The sequence below is a fragment of the Pogona vitticeps genome, chromosome 2, assembly GCF_051106095.1.
Source record: "Pogona vitticeps strain Pit_001003342236 chromosome 2, PviZW2.1, whole genome shotgun sequence".
NCBI classification, from domain to species: Eukaryota; Metazoa; Chordata; class Lepidosauria; order Squamata; family Agamidae; genus Pogona; species Pogona vitticeps.
In genome coordinates this window covers 207,113,512-207,129,508 of record NC_135784.1, presented here as the reverse complement: position 1 = coordinate 207,129,508, position 15,997 = coordinate 207,113,512, and the positions used below count along the sequence as shown (strand labels likewise).

The 15,997-nt window shown below is 41.9% G+C and overlaps 1 long non-coding RNA gene across 1 annotated transcript; it reads right to left on the bottom strand.

The window, feature by feature from the left end:
* Positions 1-257: 257 nt before the first annotated feature.
* LOC144586522 (uncharacterized) lies at positions 258-15,704 on the bottom strand. Its single transcript, XR_013541389.1, has 2 exons — positions 15,529-15,704; positions 258-9,633 (listed from the first exon to the last, which is right to left on the bottom strand). It is a non-coding gene; the product is annotated as an uncharacterized LOC144586522 (long non-coding RNA).
* Between the last annotated feature and the right edge of the window lie 293 nt (positions 15,705-15,997).

The window sequence follows — 15,997 nt, the reverse complement described above, 5'->3', positions numbered from 1 at the left end:
TCTAGAGAATGGTTTGAATTCAGTCATTCACTTATTTGTTTATAGGGTTGAATCTAGCTTTAGGTTTGAGCTATAGTGCTGCCAGAAACAGAATTCCCTACCCTCTCCCAGAGCCTAGAAGTAACCAGTTACAAGTAATGTAGTTGCATAGAACTAGTTATTTTTTGGAGGAATGAAGATGTAACTAAGGTATATTTCAAGTAATGTTATGAATCGTTCCAAAATTTCTTTCTCAGGTATCAAGTAATGTTTTCTGGTTTTACTGTTGTTGTTATGTGCCATCAAGTTGCTTCTGATTTATGGTGATCCTATGAATGAGCAATCTCCAAAATGCCCTCAGCAGCCCTGCTCAGCTCTTGCAAACTCAAATCTGTTTGAATTAAGGGAGTCAATCCATCTCACATTTGGTCTTCCTCTTTTCCTGCTGCCCTCAACCTTTCCCGGCATTATCATCTTTTACAGAGAACCCTGTCTTCTCATGATGTGCCCAAAGGAGGACAGCCTTAATTTTAACATGTTGGCCTCCAGAGACAGTTCAGGCTTAATTTGCTCTGAGACCCACATGTTCCTCTTTCTGGCAATTCAAGGTATCTGCAAAGCTCTCTTCCAGGACCACAATTCAAATGAATCAGTTTTTTTCCTGTCATCTTCAGGCGTGCATCCATGAAGGGGAATGTTTTCTAGTTCCTTGTCAATGCTATCGTTAGGAGACATTTTATGACAATTTTAGAAGGATCATAATAGAAAGTTGTCAAGCTTTATGCCTTTCAAAAATAGTGTTTTGATTATGGATCTAATTCTTTCTCGACTCATCCACCCAAGCAATGACAAGGAACTGCGTTACTCTTTCCCATGAAAGTAAGGAAACCTAGTGGTTCGAAAGCATGCAAAATGTGAGTAGATAAATAGGTACCACCACAGTGGGAAGGTAATGGCGTTCCATGTCTAGTCACGTTGGCCACATGACCACGGAAGATTGTCTTTGGACAAACACTAGCTCTATGGATTGGAAACGGAGATGAGCACCGCCCCCTGGAGTCGGACAAGACGGGACAAATTGTCAAGGGGAACCTTTACCTTTACCTAAGGATGGCAAAGAGTTGCCTGGCACTTTCCACTGAGTCCTTGTTTCCTGGCAACGATGTTTTGTGCAGAAAATTGGCCCATTCTCCAAAAATTACCTGTTTGGACATAAAAGTGTACAATTTGTTCGAATGCATGCATTTTGAAAATTATTCAAAATCAGGATGATCGATGCTTTATTTGAGAATAATTAGATGCATTGTCAGCTCTTTCTTGATGAGCCACTCTTCCTGTGTTTGCTATGAGTGTGTATGTGTGTCATGATGGGTTTTTACAGCCTCACATGCTGCCTTTAATAGCTTTGGCTGCAACGGACCTGTCTGGGCCGGAGTGACTCTCAATCTATCCAAAAGTAACCAATTTTTCCTTCCTGGCTTCTGATTCAAAGATAGATATATACTACTGTTGAAAGTAGCAAGTCTGCTGAGACCTGTTGCCAAGAAGCAGTCATGTTTTATCAGTTTTGCCATTTGATCTGTTCAATTGTATGTAAAAAAAACTTTTATTCTTTCTTCCCACTCATATCTCAGATATCTCAGTTTAAGTGCCAGTTGATGGGGAAAGGGGGTGGACGACTCTGGGAAACTTGAAACTATTCTGCTCTGTCAGTCCCGACATTTCATTTGGGCAGCTAGAACTTAACCAGAACTCCTCAAAGAGGAAGCAGTCCTGGAACATTTGATGGAAATCCTAAAGATTTCCAGGGACAAGATCACTCTTTGCTGTACTCTTAGCTGAAAACAAAGAATCACACAGAACATTCCTTGGCTGGCTTCTTCTCATGTTGAGGCAGCCAAAATCCATGAGGACAGGGAATTCACCAAATATTCTTTCCCCCCCTTCTAGTTTTGATGCCACCCAATAAGAAAAAACTTTGTAGACAGCTCACACAAAGGATTTAAGATTCCACAAACAAAAAGCTGAATACTACAACAAAAACTTGGAAAATGTAGAGATTATAATAGAGGGCAAAATCTTGCTCACTCATGGCGCTTGCACAATGGACCCTTCCACAAACAGCTGGCCTTTTTCAGCCCTTGTGCAAGAGGTATGAAATACCTCATTGTCCAGGTATTGAGACTTGTTGGCTGGAATGGGGTGGCCTCTAGCTCGCACAATGGCGAGATGGAGAGCCTACAAAGTGTTAACCTGATATCCAACTTTGCCTTCCTTTGGAGAGGGAATCACACTCCCAGATGTAATCCACTGCTGAAGATCCCTTCGTACTACGTCCCCCACACCAATCGTGGGTTCAAATTGGAAATCTAAAATCTCTGGGTTAGGGTGTCCACCTTTCCAAGGCAGGAGTGCCTTGCCCATGTTGGGTATTCATATTCTATTTTGAGGGTACAGGTATGAGTTCCAACTTTTTAATTAGTTGTGCTTTTATTATGCCTGTTGATCTAATAATAATAATAATAATAATTTATTGTCATTGTAAGTATATACACATACAACGAAATTCACAGACACCCAGAGACCAGACACATGCACACACATAAAATTCCCCAAACACTCCCCACCCACTAAAAGTCCCCCACTAAAAATACAAACATCTACACCGCAGGCCAAGTAACACAGTCCAACTAATTATTCACTACTGGTGGTCTTTAAGCTCATTATTAATTGCAATTATAGCTCTGGGATAAAAACTATTGAGAAAACGTGTGGTCCGAGTCTTAATTGTTCTATATCTTCTGCCAGACGGTAACAGTTCAAAAAAGTTATAAGCAGGATGGGAAGAGTCTCTCAGGATGCTATGTGATCTGTGAGCATTACTGATTTTTTAAACTGACTATATGTATGTTTTTTAAAAAAACCCTTGTGGATGCTCACAGAGAGACTGGATGCACATTCTAAAAACAGCAACATCATATTTCTTATCAAAGTCCAGTGCTGTTAAAATGCCAACTTGTCTGCATCAGATTTACGTGCCTTTAAATAAGTTAATCTCCGCCGGGGTTTTTCCACCCATCAGACTCTCTGGCAACAAACTGCACCACCAGGGTTCACATGCTGCCCTTCCAGTTCTGCACAATACATGATACAATAGCTATTAAGTCACAATTCATCATGAGAACACAACTTCCTTCTGAAGATTGATAGAAAAAGGGTTGGGCAGAAGCGAACTGCTTTTCATGGGAGAGATTTTGTTTGGTTTTGTTTTCTATTTGACGTATCTGAGAATCAAAAAGGGGAAGAAAACACCACTCTCAGACTCCTTCCATTCAATCTCCTGCCTGCAAACAAAGCTGATTCCTCAGGCTGGTTTGCTTCCTCCAACCGCAGTGGATTTCAAAAGGTTAGGCAAGAGCACTTTCATCCCAATTCATGATGCAACATAGATTCATCTCATAGCTATCACCTTGGCAGAAAGCATGAGGGCTAGAGTTAGCTCTTGCTATATGTCAATATCCAGGAAGGGATTTTCCAAACACCCATCTTGTGCATCGTTTGGGAGGGTGGGGGGGGGAAGGTTCCATGGTTCCCCCATGTGACTCTGTTGGCCAGAGGATTCTGGGAGCTGTAGTCCAAAAAAGTAACATTTTAGCTCTCAGCCTTCCCCTGATAGCAGGGGTGGTGGTGTTCTGAATGGGAGGGGTTGCAGGTTGAGAGAAAGAGGAGACATCCTTGAAAATTCAGGGAATAAGGGGTCTCCAACACCTTTTTAGAAATTTCCCCTTCCTTTTGAACATCCCACCTGCCACAACCCACATCTTGTAGGTATTTTCCCTTTGTATAACTGGCAGCCTATTTTTGGCCGGGTGATGAATGCGGCAGGAAAGTTAGCTTCTGGAAACTTCTTGCAGTTTTGAAATGTCACTTAGGAAGCTAGGCAACACAAAGGTGATTTTATTCCTGCATTACACATCCTACTTAATAACTGAGTAGGCGACAAGACTCAAAATAGGCATGAAGAGATACAGAGCTGGGCAAAAACACAGGTGTTTGTAAAAGAGACACAAAAGTCTGCATGCCAATGAGGTAGCGGTTTATGTTTTTCTGGCATATGCATGTCTACTATATAGCCTTCTTGGCACTGAGCCTCCATAGCAGTGATTCCCAATCTTGAGTTCCCCAGATATTCTTGGACTAACACCTTGTGCTGGCCAAGTTTTCTGGGAGTTGCAGTTCAAAAACATCTGGGGACCCAAGGGAGGGAACCACTGCTCTATAGGATTCTGATATAAGGGACACCATTCTGTAGGTATCAGCAACAGTATTCTGGCAAGCCTAGCAAAACTGAACTTGGAATGTTTGTTGTCCCCTAAGAAATCCCAGAGACATAACCATTTCCCTTCTTTGAGGCTTAACCAGGTCAGACTCCACTCAAGTGTCCCGTTGCTTCCCCAGTGCTAACTGGGAGCTTTCTTTCCGAACAGGACACTTAGGAGGAGTTTGGCCTAGCTAAGCATCAAAGCCTTGTAATGGAGGACTTTCTCCAGGGTGCATCACATTGAGGTGTTTGTTAGGTGCCGACCAGATAGGTAGAACTCCCAGAATGGAGAATTATGGTATATGTGGTCCAGAAAAATTGAAAATCTCATCCCTACTAGTCACACTGTTATTTCTTTTTTACTGAAAGTAAGCTGGCTGGATAGCTCAGTGATTTAGATATCTGGCTGCAGTCAGAGGTTGGGTGTTTGAATCCCTTCTGTGCCTCCTGGGAGAAAAACCAGCCTGTATAGTCATGGGTAAGCTACACAGACCCAGGACTCTCTCTCTCTCTCTCTCTCTCTCTCTCTCTCTCTCTCTCTCTCTCTCTCTCTCTCTCTCTCTCTATCTATCTATCTATCTATCTATCTATCTATCTATCTATCTATCTATCTATCTATCTCCAGAAGAAGGGACTGGTCAACTACCTCTGAGTTTTCTCTACCTAGAAAACCCTAGAAGGGGTCACCGTAAGTCAGAACTGACATGAGAGAATGTTGTTGTTGCATAGCATGCGATATTGCTACCTGTAAGTTGCAAAATGTTATTTCAAAATTCTTTTCTCTATGCTTAGGATTTGTGTCAGAAACCCTATACACCCCAATTGTGTGCAGCTTCAGATCTTGCCTGGAGCTGCACACGTAACCATAAATCTGTTGATGATGCAGTTCCTCTTTTGAAATGCATAAGGCATGGATGTGAAGAAAACAGATTGTTTGCAACGCTTTTGCGATAGCGATGAGGGAGAGCAACATTCACAGGAGAAAAAATGAGTGAGGCAAACAACCTTTTAACATTATTTTTGAATGAACATGCATGAATTTAAAATATCTTCTGGAATGAAGCATATCCTTATTGAAGGCGCTCCCATTCCAAGAAATATAGTATGGGAATTAAATATTAACTTAAGAGGAAATTATCAGGTGACTGTGACCTTTAGAGTCCATTAGTCATGCTATTTAGTTCCAGGCCACAAGTAAATATTCAAATCAGTTAGCTAACTATTCAACTGTGTGTAATTCTGGTCCAGACAACCTTGTTTCCACTCACCCAAAGCCCAGTACATTAGAGGTGTGGAACAGAAGCTGAAAAATTCAACTGTGCTTCTTCCAGCCCTCTGAGGTTGGCCCTCCATCACATTAAATCACTGTGTAGCTTTACAGGGCAGAGGTATGTCAGCTCAATGATGCTCTTGAAACCACAGATCTCTTCCAGCTCTCCTTCCTTTTAAAATTTTCAACAAAACTCATACAGAGACATCACACATGCTATAAATCTTCAAAGAACTCATTCCCTCTGTGGTTTTATTTCACATCCGAAGTGACTAATATCAGCATAATGCCATCCTTGCAACACCTACTGTTGTCTTTCGTCTTTCAAAATTTCATCTAAAAAATGGTATGCTCTCACTTTCCATCAGACCTATCCAGACTTGCATCACCTCAGATGGAGTTTGCCAGGAGAAATGGATGTTTCAGAGCTTTGTTTAAAAATGAATTTATCAAAATCATGGATTTCTTCAAATTCAGGAAGGAAAAAAAAATAAGGTTTTTTAAACTAATGAATTTAGAACAAAGCAAAACTATTATCCGCATTGTGTACATCGCCTTTCAGTGTCTGTCTCAGAATCCCTATCTATTCAACCACATTTATGACATTCAATTTGGGTTGCAATCTCTTTTTCTAAAAAAAAAAAATCACTCTTTGGAACAGTTTCTTTGGAACACTTCTCATCTTTAACAGGTCCTTTCTGTGCTGGGAATAACTAGAGTTAGGTGGTGCAGATGACTGAGGTCTAGTTCAATTTTAATAACTTTATTAGAACTGCATTTTCTTCTTGTTCATAATAGGAAGAACATATTTTAAAAGTGAATGCTGAGGAAAGCAAAACTGATGGATTTAGCTATTCCTAGGTTTCTGTCCTGATCCTCAGCCTTGAAAGTGAAATGACAACAAAATGTGTCTGTAGTAAAACTGGTAATTTTGAAGTTTTTACTCAAATGAAATATCAAATAAATTTCTCTGGGAACCCAGTGGAATTTTGAGAAGCTAATACTTTGCTCCAGGACAAGGCGGATCAAATCTCAGTGGATCCTGTGAAATATGAAATTCAAAATTAACTTGAAGGTTCCTTCCCATCTTGAGGAAACTCTATCTCCTGATATTTACGAAAGGGGAGTTCAGCACACCTCTGATTTAATTATACTATATAATTAATTGTTGCTGGAACTTAACAGCGGTTTTTTTCCATCGTGGCTAAATTGGCAGCAGTAGTTCAAATTGCTTGATTAGCTGGAATGACATCCCACAGCAGCAATGCTAAAATTAATAGGACAGTAAAGCTGGATCAAAGCTAATACTGAGATAGCACTAGGCGAGAAATCACACTAATGGTTTTCGAGAAATTATTACCTTTTATTTTTATATAGCCTAATTAACATCCATTCATCTTCATCCCAGGATGGTTTCTGCTGCTTCTGCTGTGTATTGAGCGATAAACCGTAGGCATGGGGAGCTATTTATTATTCACTAATTTGTGAAGAGTCTCTCCCTCTTCTCTTTGCTCTTCCACTGGATAATATTAATCAATAGTGATTGCTTATGCCAAAGATCAGACTTAAAACTAGTTCTGATTAATTGCAGGTTGGTAGTTAGCTGCCTCAAAGTGAAGCAATGTGGGTGCAAGACCCTAAGAAGTCAAAGACAAAGCTGGGTTAAAAACTTTCTCCTGGATTTCTAGATATCAGTGTCCAATGACCTTTTAATCATCATTGTTACCATCATCTCCATCACCACCAGCAGTAACAACCAATTAAAAGAGACTTCCTAGTTGTCTAAAATAGAACAAGCCTTCAATGCTTGTAAGAATCATTAGCCAACCATCCATCCATTCATCCACCCATCCATCCAGTTTCTTATGCTCTTTCATGTTAAAGCATGGTGAAGCAAGTCTGCTTTCCATGTTACGGATCTGAATTGTGTGCTGTCCTCAGACAGTACACTTAGGATTGTTTTAATGCTGTAAGCCTCCATGGGTTCTTCTAGGGAGAAAGGTGGGGTACAAACAAACAAACAAATGGACAGAACCAAGAGTTTTAGTCCTTTTCTGGACAACTTTTTCTTCTTGGGGTGGAGCAACACCCCAGGTGATCTTTCATATTCCATTTGGCATTTAAAAGGTTAAAAGGCAGTCATCAGGTTGAATCGCAGGAAAAATAAATAATCAGAATACCAGAGACTAAGCTGCTACCACCAAGAGAGAAGTCAAAAAATAAGGGCTGAATTCCCTCAATAAAGCCCAAGCTCTTGTTTGGACACACTAACAAGTCAGGTGGAATTGTCAGAAAAGGAGAAAGAGTTGCTGTCACTATTTCTGTAGCCTTTTTGCATTCTGGGATATTTTTCTTCTTTGCTTTCTCACTCAGCTTTGTTTATTAAATTTTACTGAAATATTATCATATATTATTAGATTATTAGGACTGAGTGTTTGTGTGATTGAGGAAGGAAAACTGCCGTATGAGCTATCAGGGTGCTGCATATCCCTGCCCTCCAAGCCACAATTATTTGTATTTTCCACCATTCATGAAAGATTAACAACAACCACAACACGTTGAGAACACAGGGTTCATATTATGGACCCAGGGATAGAGAAAACTGGGATGTAAAGGGAAGTTGCTCCCCTAGTCCTGTATAGGACTTCTTCAGAGTTCCATTATATAGAGACAGTTAGTGCAGTGGTTCCCCAATGTCTGTGACTCATGGCTCCCTTGACTTATTGGCCACTGACAATGGCCAATAAGTCAAGGGAGGCTCCACCAATACAATGCTTTGAGTGGGGGGAGGTGTGGAGAGAAGAAAGGGGGAGCCTGGCCTGCGTAGTATTTCCACACACTCCATTGAAGTACTTCTGAGGATTCCACCACGCCCCTGGCTGGGTTTGGCAGCACCCCAAGGCACTGCTGCACAGTTTGGGAACTACTTTGTATGTGTAATGTGAGTGAATGCCTGGTCTTTATCCTTGAAAGAGAAGTGAAGTGGGGGTTTTGGAGCTGAGGGCAAAAGGTTACCCACCCTTGCCCATCACTCGTTTGCTTGGTCTTTGCTCTCAGTAGGCCTACAAAAGAGCGCACAGCCATTGTCTGTCTCTGTGCCAAGGAAGGGAAGTCAGAAGGCATCTTTCAGTGATCTTTTACTATACGCAAGCACTCCCATTATGACCAGTGTTTTATTTCTGAATAATACAACGTTAATGAATGCTGATTATAATAGCATGTTCTGTCAGGTAACTAGCTCTTCATCTGGATTCACATTACCATTTCAGTTCCCTTCGCCTCCTTTGAATAAACCACATCAAACCCCATCTATGCAAAGTACATCTTGCGTGCTTCTTGAATTCCCAGACAAGTCCAGCCAACGCTAGTTCATCTTTGTTGTTTGTGACGTCACTCACTTGCTCATTTTCTGGGTCTGATGTCAATGCCAGCTAATGGGGAAAACATTTTATAACCTTTACACAGACTTCCCTTTTCACTGGCTTCCCTGACATAATGGAATCTAAGAGACCACTCATGGCAATTTGTTGCCGTTGTTCAAAAAAATATCTGCCTCAACTTGCATTCACATCAAAATCAACCAGCAACATTAGGTCACTGAGCGAGTTCAAAAAGCCTTGCCTTACTAAATGATAATTATGAATGAATGGCATTTCCTGTAGCTTCCAAAACATACTTCAGTTTTCATTGTCTCACTCTGACTGGAAACAGACATTTTAAAGAAAATCATATTTACTGAGATCATTGTAACTCCACCAGGTTCATTCTCTTTGTGATATGTGGATATGCACTCAAACTAACAAAGAAAGCCTGTGTTTACATTTCAAGGATCAATAACATATGTCCTGGTGTAGTCCCCAGTATTCCCTGATCCAATTCTTTTTGTCCCTCTGTCTCTCTCCTTCTCTGTTGCTTTCATAGAAACCTGTAGCTGTGATCACTTTCCCATTAGGAAGGATGCCGTGAAGTATCTTGCTGAAGCTGGTTGGGGAAGAGGGAGATGGGAAATTGATTTCTTTTCATCTTCTTTCCACACTCCTTGTGAAACGCACTTTTATTCTCCCTACACACAAATGAATGAAATACTCTTTTAATATAGTGGCATATATGGAAACCTTTCCAGCCCACCCAGTAACTGAATGAAAGGCATGGAGATTGGAGCCAATCCACCCTATATATACCCTTTAGAAAACATTCCAACCCATACTCTTCCTGGATCCATGACATTGTCTCTGTGTTTCTAGATCGTTCGTTCGTTCGTTCGTTCGTTCGTTCGTCTATCTATCTATCTATCTATCTATCTATCTATCTATCTATCTATCTATCTATCTATCTATCTATCTATCTATCTATCTATCTATCTATCTATCTATCTATCTATCTATCTATCTATCTATCTACCTACCTACCTACCTACCTACCTACCTACCTACCTACCTACCTACCTACCTACCTACCTACCTACCTATTTATTTATTTATTTATTTATTTATTTATTTATTTATTTATTTATTTATTTAAAATCCTCCTGCTCATGGTGGAGAATTCAAATGGCCCTGACCTGGAGAGGCTACATGCTGTAATGTGCTAACTTTGTGACCTATCCACTCAGAGCTTACAATCACATACTTGCTCAATCTGATAATAATATTCATGTGCCATCAAGTCAATTCTGACTCACGGTGATCCATTTGGTGCAACAATATTTCAGTAAAGTTTTGTAAACTAAGCTGAGTGACAGAACAAAGAAAAAGATTATTCCAGAAAGTCATCTTCTTTCTTCTTTGGTGTGGGCAGTTTTTTAACCTTATGGATGCCAAACAGAATACAATGGACCTGTTGTGACATTGTACTACCCAGAGGAACAGCCTCTTGGTCTGTTTCCAGTTGCTCCCAGATCACACAGATATATCTGATTCAGTCTGCTTTGGCACATTTGTCTGAAGATAGTGCTCATGTCCATTAGGTACAATGATGTATTGCTTTTTCACTGTGGTGAGAAACTGAGATGCGGGATTGCAGGTTCACACAGCTGAAATAAATCTGGAGCAATGTTAGGAGAATAGCTAGGAGAACTTTTATGTGCTTTTATGATCAGAATGTGTGAGAGTGCTGCTTTCTAGACAGATTAGCATAGCTTCTGGCCTTTGGAGCAAGTGTTTGAACTCTTAAGAGTACCATGACTGACGTCGTTACATAAAATGATTTTCTTGGTAGCGATGAAGAAGACCCTTGGTGATGAGGATACTTGTGTTCTTCCATGCTTGAAGTAAACAAGAATAGTTTACTCAAGATAATCCATTGTCCATGGGTTTAGTCATTCCTTGCCTTGATCCATCAAGGGAGCTCAAGTGATGCTAGGGAACATGAAGCTGAACATCTGGATTTGCATCTGCAGGGATTTCATCAAGGTACATTTTTGTGAAAATGGGGCAGCATGCAGAAAGCACCTCCCACCATCTGCCATGATCAGCTATGACCGGAACAATTTACGAGAGACTTCGTTTTGTAGCAGGAAGTTGCCAGTTCAAGATCTAGGAATCCACAATGTAGTCTCAGTGTCATTCTTACAGTTACATGGAGGGAGAACAGTAACGTGGGGCTTCCTTCCAAAGTTAATGCAGGAAAAACCGACAAACACTTCTAAATCTGTCTGTAACAACCATTAAGCAATCCTACAATGTAGGATTGCTCAAGTCCTGTTGAGTTCTACTCAGGCAAAGGGAGAGTGGTGAAACTGGACTTCCAGCTTAGTAACTTGTTGCTGAAACATGGCGCAGAAGGAAATCATGTGAAGATCTCATTCTGGAAAGCTCTAGTATATTGCATGGCCAAGTTGAAAACTAGTGTAGAATGGACATTCAACAAGGATCCTGAAAGAGGGGCAGGGGGAGTTTCCTTATTTTCCTTCCACTCTGCATTTAGGCAACAGGATAGTAGTGTTAATGGTATTGATGCTGCCATCATTGTTACTTGTTTGGATTCCTGATCAAGACTCAGTAGGTAAGTGGAATGTTCAAGGCTGTCTATAATTGTAAGGGAGATTCTGATTCACTTATTCTGTGTCAAGCATGTTCACTCCTGAATAGAGACAAGCACGAACTTCAGTTTGGAGGTTTGTTCCAATTCGTACATGTGCCACCACAGGTGCCACACATTCCCTTCCCTCACCACCTTGGCCAGTGACCCACTCACTAATTGTAGTGTGCTCCCCTCCTCCTCCTCTTTGGCTATTTGACCAGTCCCCAGTCGAAGCACAGGTTTGTCTGTCCTGCCTCCTTGTCTGAATGGGTGATCAGCCAAGGAGGCGGGGCAGAGAAGCCCAGGCTCCTGCCGGAGACTGGTCGAGCAGCCAAAGAAGAGGAGGAGAGGAGCGCACACTGGCTGGTGAGTGGGAGATCCAGCTGGGGAGTTGGAGAAAGGGAATGTGTGGCAACCTTTGAACCGAGGTTGGTGCCCATCTCTAGTCCTGAAGCATGTTTGGTCCACATAAAGATGTGTCTTATAAATAATCAGAGCAAACACTGCTTAATAGAATGACACACATAGAATGTCAATTCGATAGATTTTAGTAGAGCTAAAGGAAGGAGACAAAGGATCCTTAAGTTGTTATGTCAGCAGTGTGCATTTTGGGAACCCAGGTCATCCTTTCCCATTTCTCTGCAGCACCCAGATGAGTAATAATATTATGGGGGAAATACTCCAAGATATTTTGCTTTCCTCCAGAAGAAAACACAACCATTGTTGTTAGTTGCCATTGATTTATGATTTCTCACTTATATATAGCCAGTCACTAATTCTTTCAGCTTTAGTTCCAAAATTGCATGGTGGTAGTGGCTCAGACCTAATAACACAGTTATCACCCATCCTGAAATATTATACTTTTCAATAGAGGATCAAAATGTATGTATTATTTCAGTTTCAACATCCCAGAATACATATTTTCCCCTCCCCTGATGTATCAAAATTACTATATTGTTAAAATATTTCCAGGTGGAGAGCCAAGGTATTGCAACAAACTCAACAAAGGGTCTTAAAGACTAACACGTTTGTTTGTTTGATTGTTTGTTTGTTTGTTTATTTATTTATTTATTTATTTATTTATTGAGCTTATATGCTGCCCATTTAGACATAGTCTACTCTGGGTGACTCACAAAATGCAGAATAATTTATGAGAAAATCGCTTAAATACTGTGGACAGAATTAGAGATGGTGGTATCCATATAGGAATACAAATGCAAATACCCCCGCACAGCTGGACGTAATGAGGGTTTGGTCCCCTGGGGCCGGACCATCCACTCACACGTCTGCTGCTGCCACCAGCTCCACTCTCCCTTCCAATTACTTCGGAGTTCACATACACTATCCACTCCTGGCAGAAGAAGGGAAGTCGAGTCTCCCTGCCAGGCTAATGAGTGGATAGCCGACCACGAACTTCGGAGTGATTGGAAGCAAGAGCAGACCCGGTGGCAGTAGCGGACATGTGAGTGGATGGTCCGGCCCCAGGGGGCTGAACCCTAGTTACATCCAGCTGTGCGGGGGTATTCATATACGAATACCCCATCTCTACACAGAATCCAAAGATCTGTATGAGTTTGATATGTCTAGGTACATTTTGACATGTTTCTCATGGAGTAGTGTCATAAACACTACAGCAATGGCAAACGTTAATCAGAATCTTAGTAGTTACACTTGCCAGCTTAATGCAATGGGTATAAGTCTCATGGACAAATTGCTGCAAGTTAAGAAGTTAGCACACGCATTGGCTATCGCATGCTGAGTCACATGACTTGGCATACAACAGCAACTTCTTAACTTGCCACAATTTACTAACTAGATGGAAGCCAATTCCATTTATACTGGTTTAGAAATTTCATAAGATTTTTGCTATTTAGTTAAGAACTCTTTGTAATATGGACGAACAACTGAGCTGTGAATTTTGTGTGTGTGTGTGTGCGCGCGTGTGCGTGCGCATGTGTGATTAAAAGGTGTACACTTTGGATGCAAATTTCCACTTGTCTCATCATTGCATTGGAAGATAAGGAACTACAACATTATTTTCCTATCACTAAAAGAGGAAAATTTATTTTATTATGCTTTTGGAGTACAGAATTATAAACAGAAATTTCTTTTTCACAAATTTGTTTGTTTGTTTGATTGATTGATTGATATTTATGACACCCACCTGGCAGCCAAAGCCACTTTGGGCTGTTTACAACAATATAAACAATAACAATGACAGAATAACAAAAAATAGAACAGCTACCAAATAAAATGTAAGAAATACACAACGAATAACTATAAGGAACAGCATAAAACAACATAAAATAAAATAAAAAAGATAAAATAGAATAAAAACAAAAATAAATACATGGCATTAGGTTGGATATTTAAGTATTAAGGTACTATTGGACGTGGTGGCGCTGTGGGCTAAACCACAGAAGCCTTTGTGTGCTGCAGGGTCAGAAGACCAGCAGTCGTAAGATTGAATCCACGTGACGGAATGAGCTCCCGTCGCTTTGTCCCAGCTCCTCGCCAACCTAGCAGTTCGAAAGCTTGTAAATGCGAGTAGATAAACAGGTACCACCATGGTGGGAAGGTAAAACAGCGTTCCCTAGTCACGCTGGCCATGTGACAAGAGAAACTGTCTTCAGACAAGCACTGGCTCTACGGCTTGAAAACAGGATGACCACCACCCCCTTGAGTCGGACACGACTGGACTAAAAATGTCAAGGGGAACCTTTACCTTTACCTTTTTACTATTGTACTGTATCATGTTGTTATAAAATCCGAGAAGAACTGTCTGAATAGCCAGGTTTTTAATAGCTTTTTAGAGGTTCCCAATCAGGGGGCCAGGTGGATTTTGGGTCGGAGACTGTTTCATAGTTGTGGGGTGACTGTCAAGAAGGCCCAGTTTCTGGTAGTCACTTTTCAGGCCTCTCTCTGGGTCAGAACTCTCAACTGCCCTGCCTGCACTGATCTTACAGGCAGGCTAAGGGAATCCAGGCTGCCCTTTGCAAAGATGGTCACTGCAACTTCCCTACCCTAAATGAAGCTGCACCCACCATCTTTGCAAAGGGCAGCCAGTGTCCCTTTCTACAAGCCGTGGCTGCGGAGGCCTGCTGGAGATGGTGGTGGCGGCAGTGATTATGGTAGGGGCATTGGCTAGGGCGGGGTGGTGGTAGGGGTGGGGGTGCGGCAGGGGTGGCGGCTAAGGTAGGGAGAGGAAGGTGCAGGGAACAGGCTGTGGGGGTGGGTGGCTGCCTATTGGCTCATCAGTCAGCTGATTGGCAGGCTCGTAGGCAGAATGGGTAAGCCATAGGAAGAGAGAGAAGGCTAGCCTTCCCTCTCTTCATATGGGGGACAAATAAAAATGAGGCAACATTCATCCCTTCATATTCGTTGAGGTCTCTGGAACCCATGAATATGAAGGGATGAATATTTAATGAATCAGCAATTTCTGACGAATATAACACTCCATTTTTGTATTCATCCCCATGCCTAGTCCTAAACTTTTAAGGGCCTTATAGGTTAACACCATCACCTTGAAGCTGGTATGGAAGTGAACAGGTAACCAGTGTAGGGTGGCCAAGGTGGGGGAGATGTGTTGGTATTTCATGACCCCACACAGCAACCTGGCTGCCAAGTTCTGGACCCTTTGAGGTCTCTGTAACAGCCCCAAGGGCAGTGCCAGATAGAAAGCATTGCAGTAGTCTAGAGACTAAAAATGCATGAACTAGTGTGGTGAGGGACTTTGTGTTAAGGTAGGGCCACAGCTGGGCAATCCTCCTTAGATGGAAATAGGTGGAGTGGACCATCGACACTATTTGGGATTCCATAGACAACACAGGGTCCAGGAGTATGCCCAAGCTGCACACCTCATCCTTCATAGAAAGAGTAGCCCCCCCCAAAGGAGAGGAAGGCACCCAGATTGTAGGCACTAGGAGCCCCCACTCACAGGATTTCCATCTTGTCTGGGTTCAGCCTCACTCTGTTGTCCCTCCTCCAGCTGAGCATGATGTTCAGACAGCTCTCAAGGGACAGGACAGCATCCACTGCAGAGGGGTGGAAGGAGAAACAGAGGTGGGTGTCATACACATATTGGTGACACAAAACTCCTGATAACCTCCCCCAGCAGCCCCATATAGATGTTGAATAGCATTGGGGAGATGATGGACCCCTGTGGGACTCCACAATTGAGAGTCCATGGAGCAGATAGCATCTCCCCAAGCTGAACTCGTTCAGTTGGTTTTCCAGGAAAGACTGCAGCCAGGTCAAGGTCTGACCACTGATCCCCAACATAGAGAGCCTCCCCAGGAGGATACTATAGTCGAGGATATCGAAGGACACCAATAGGTCAAGGAGGACTGTCAAGGACCAACAGGGATGTTTTGCCCCTATCGGTCTCCCTCAAAAGATCATCTTTT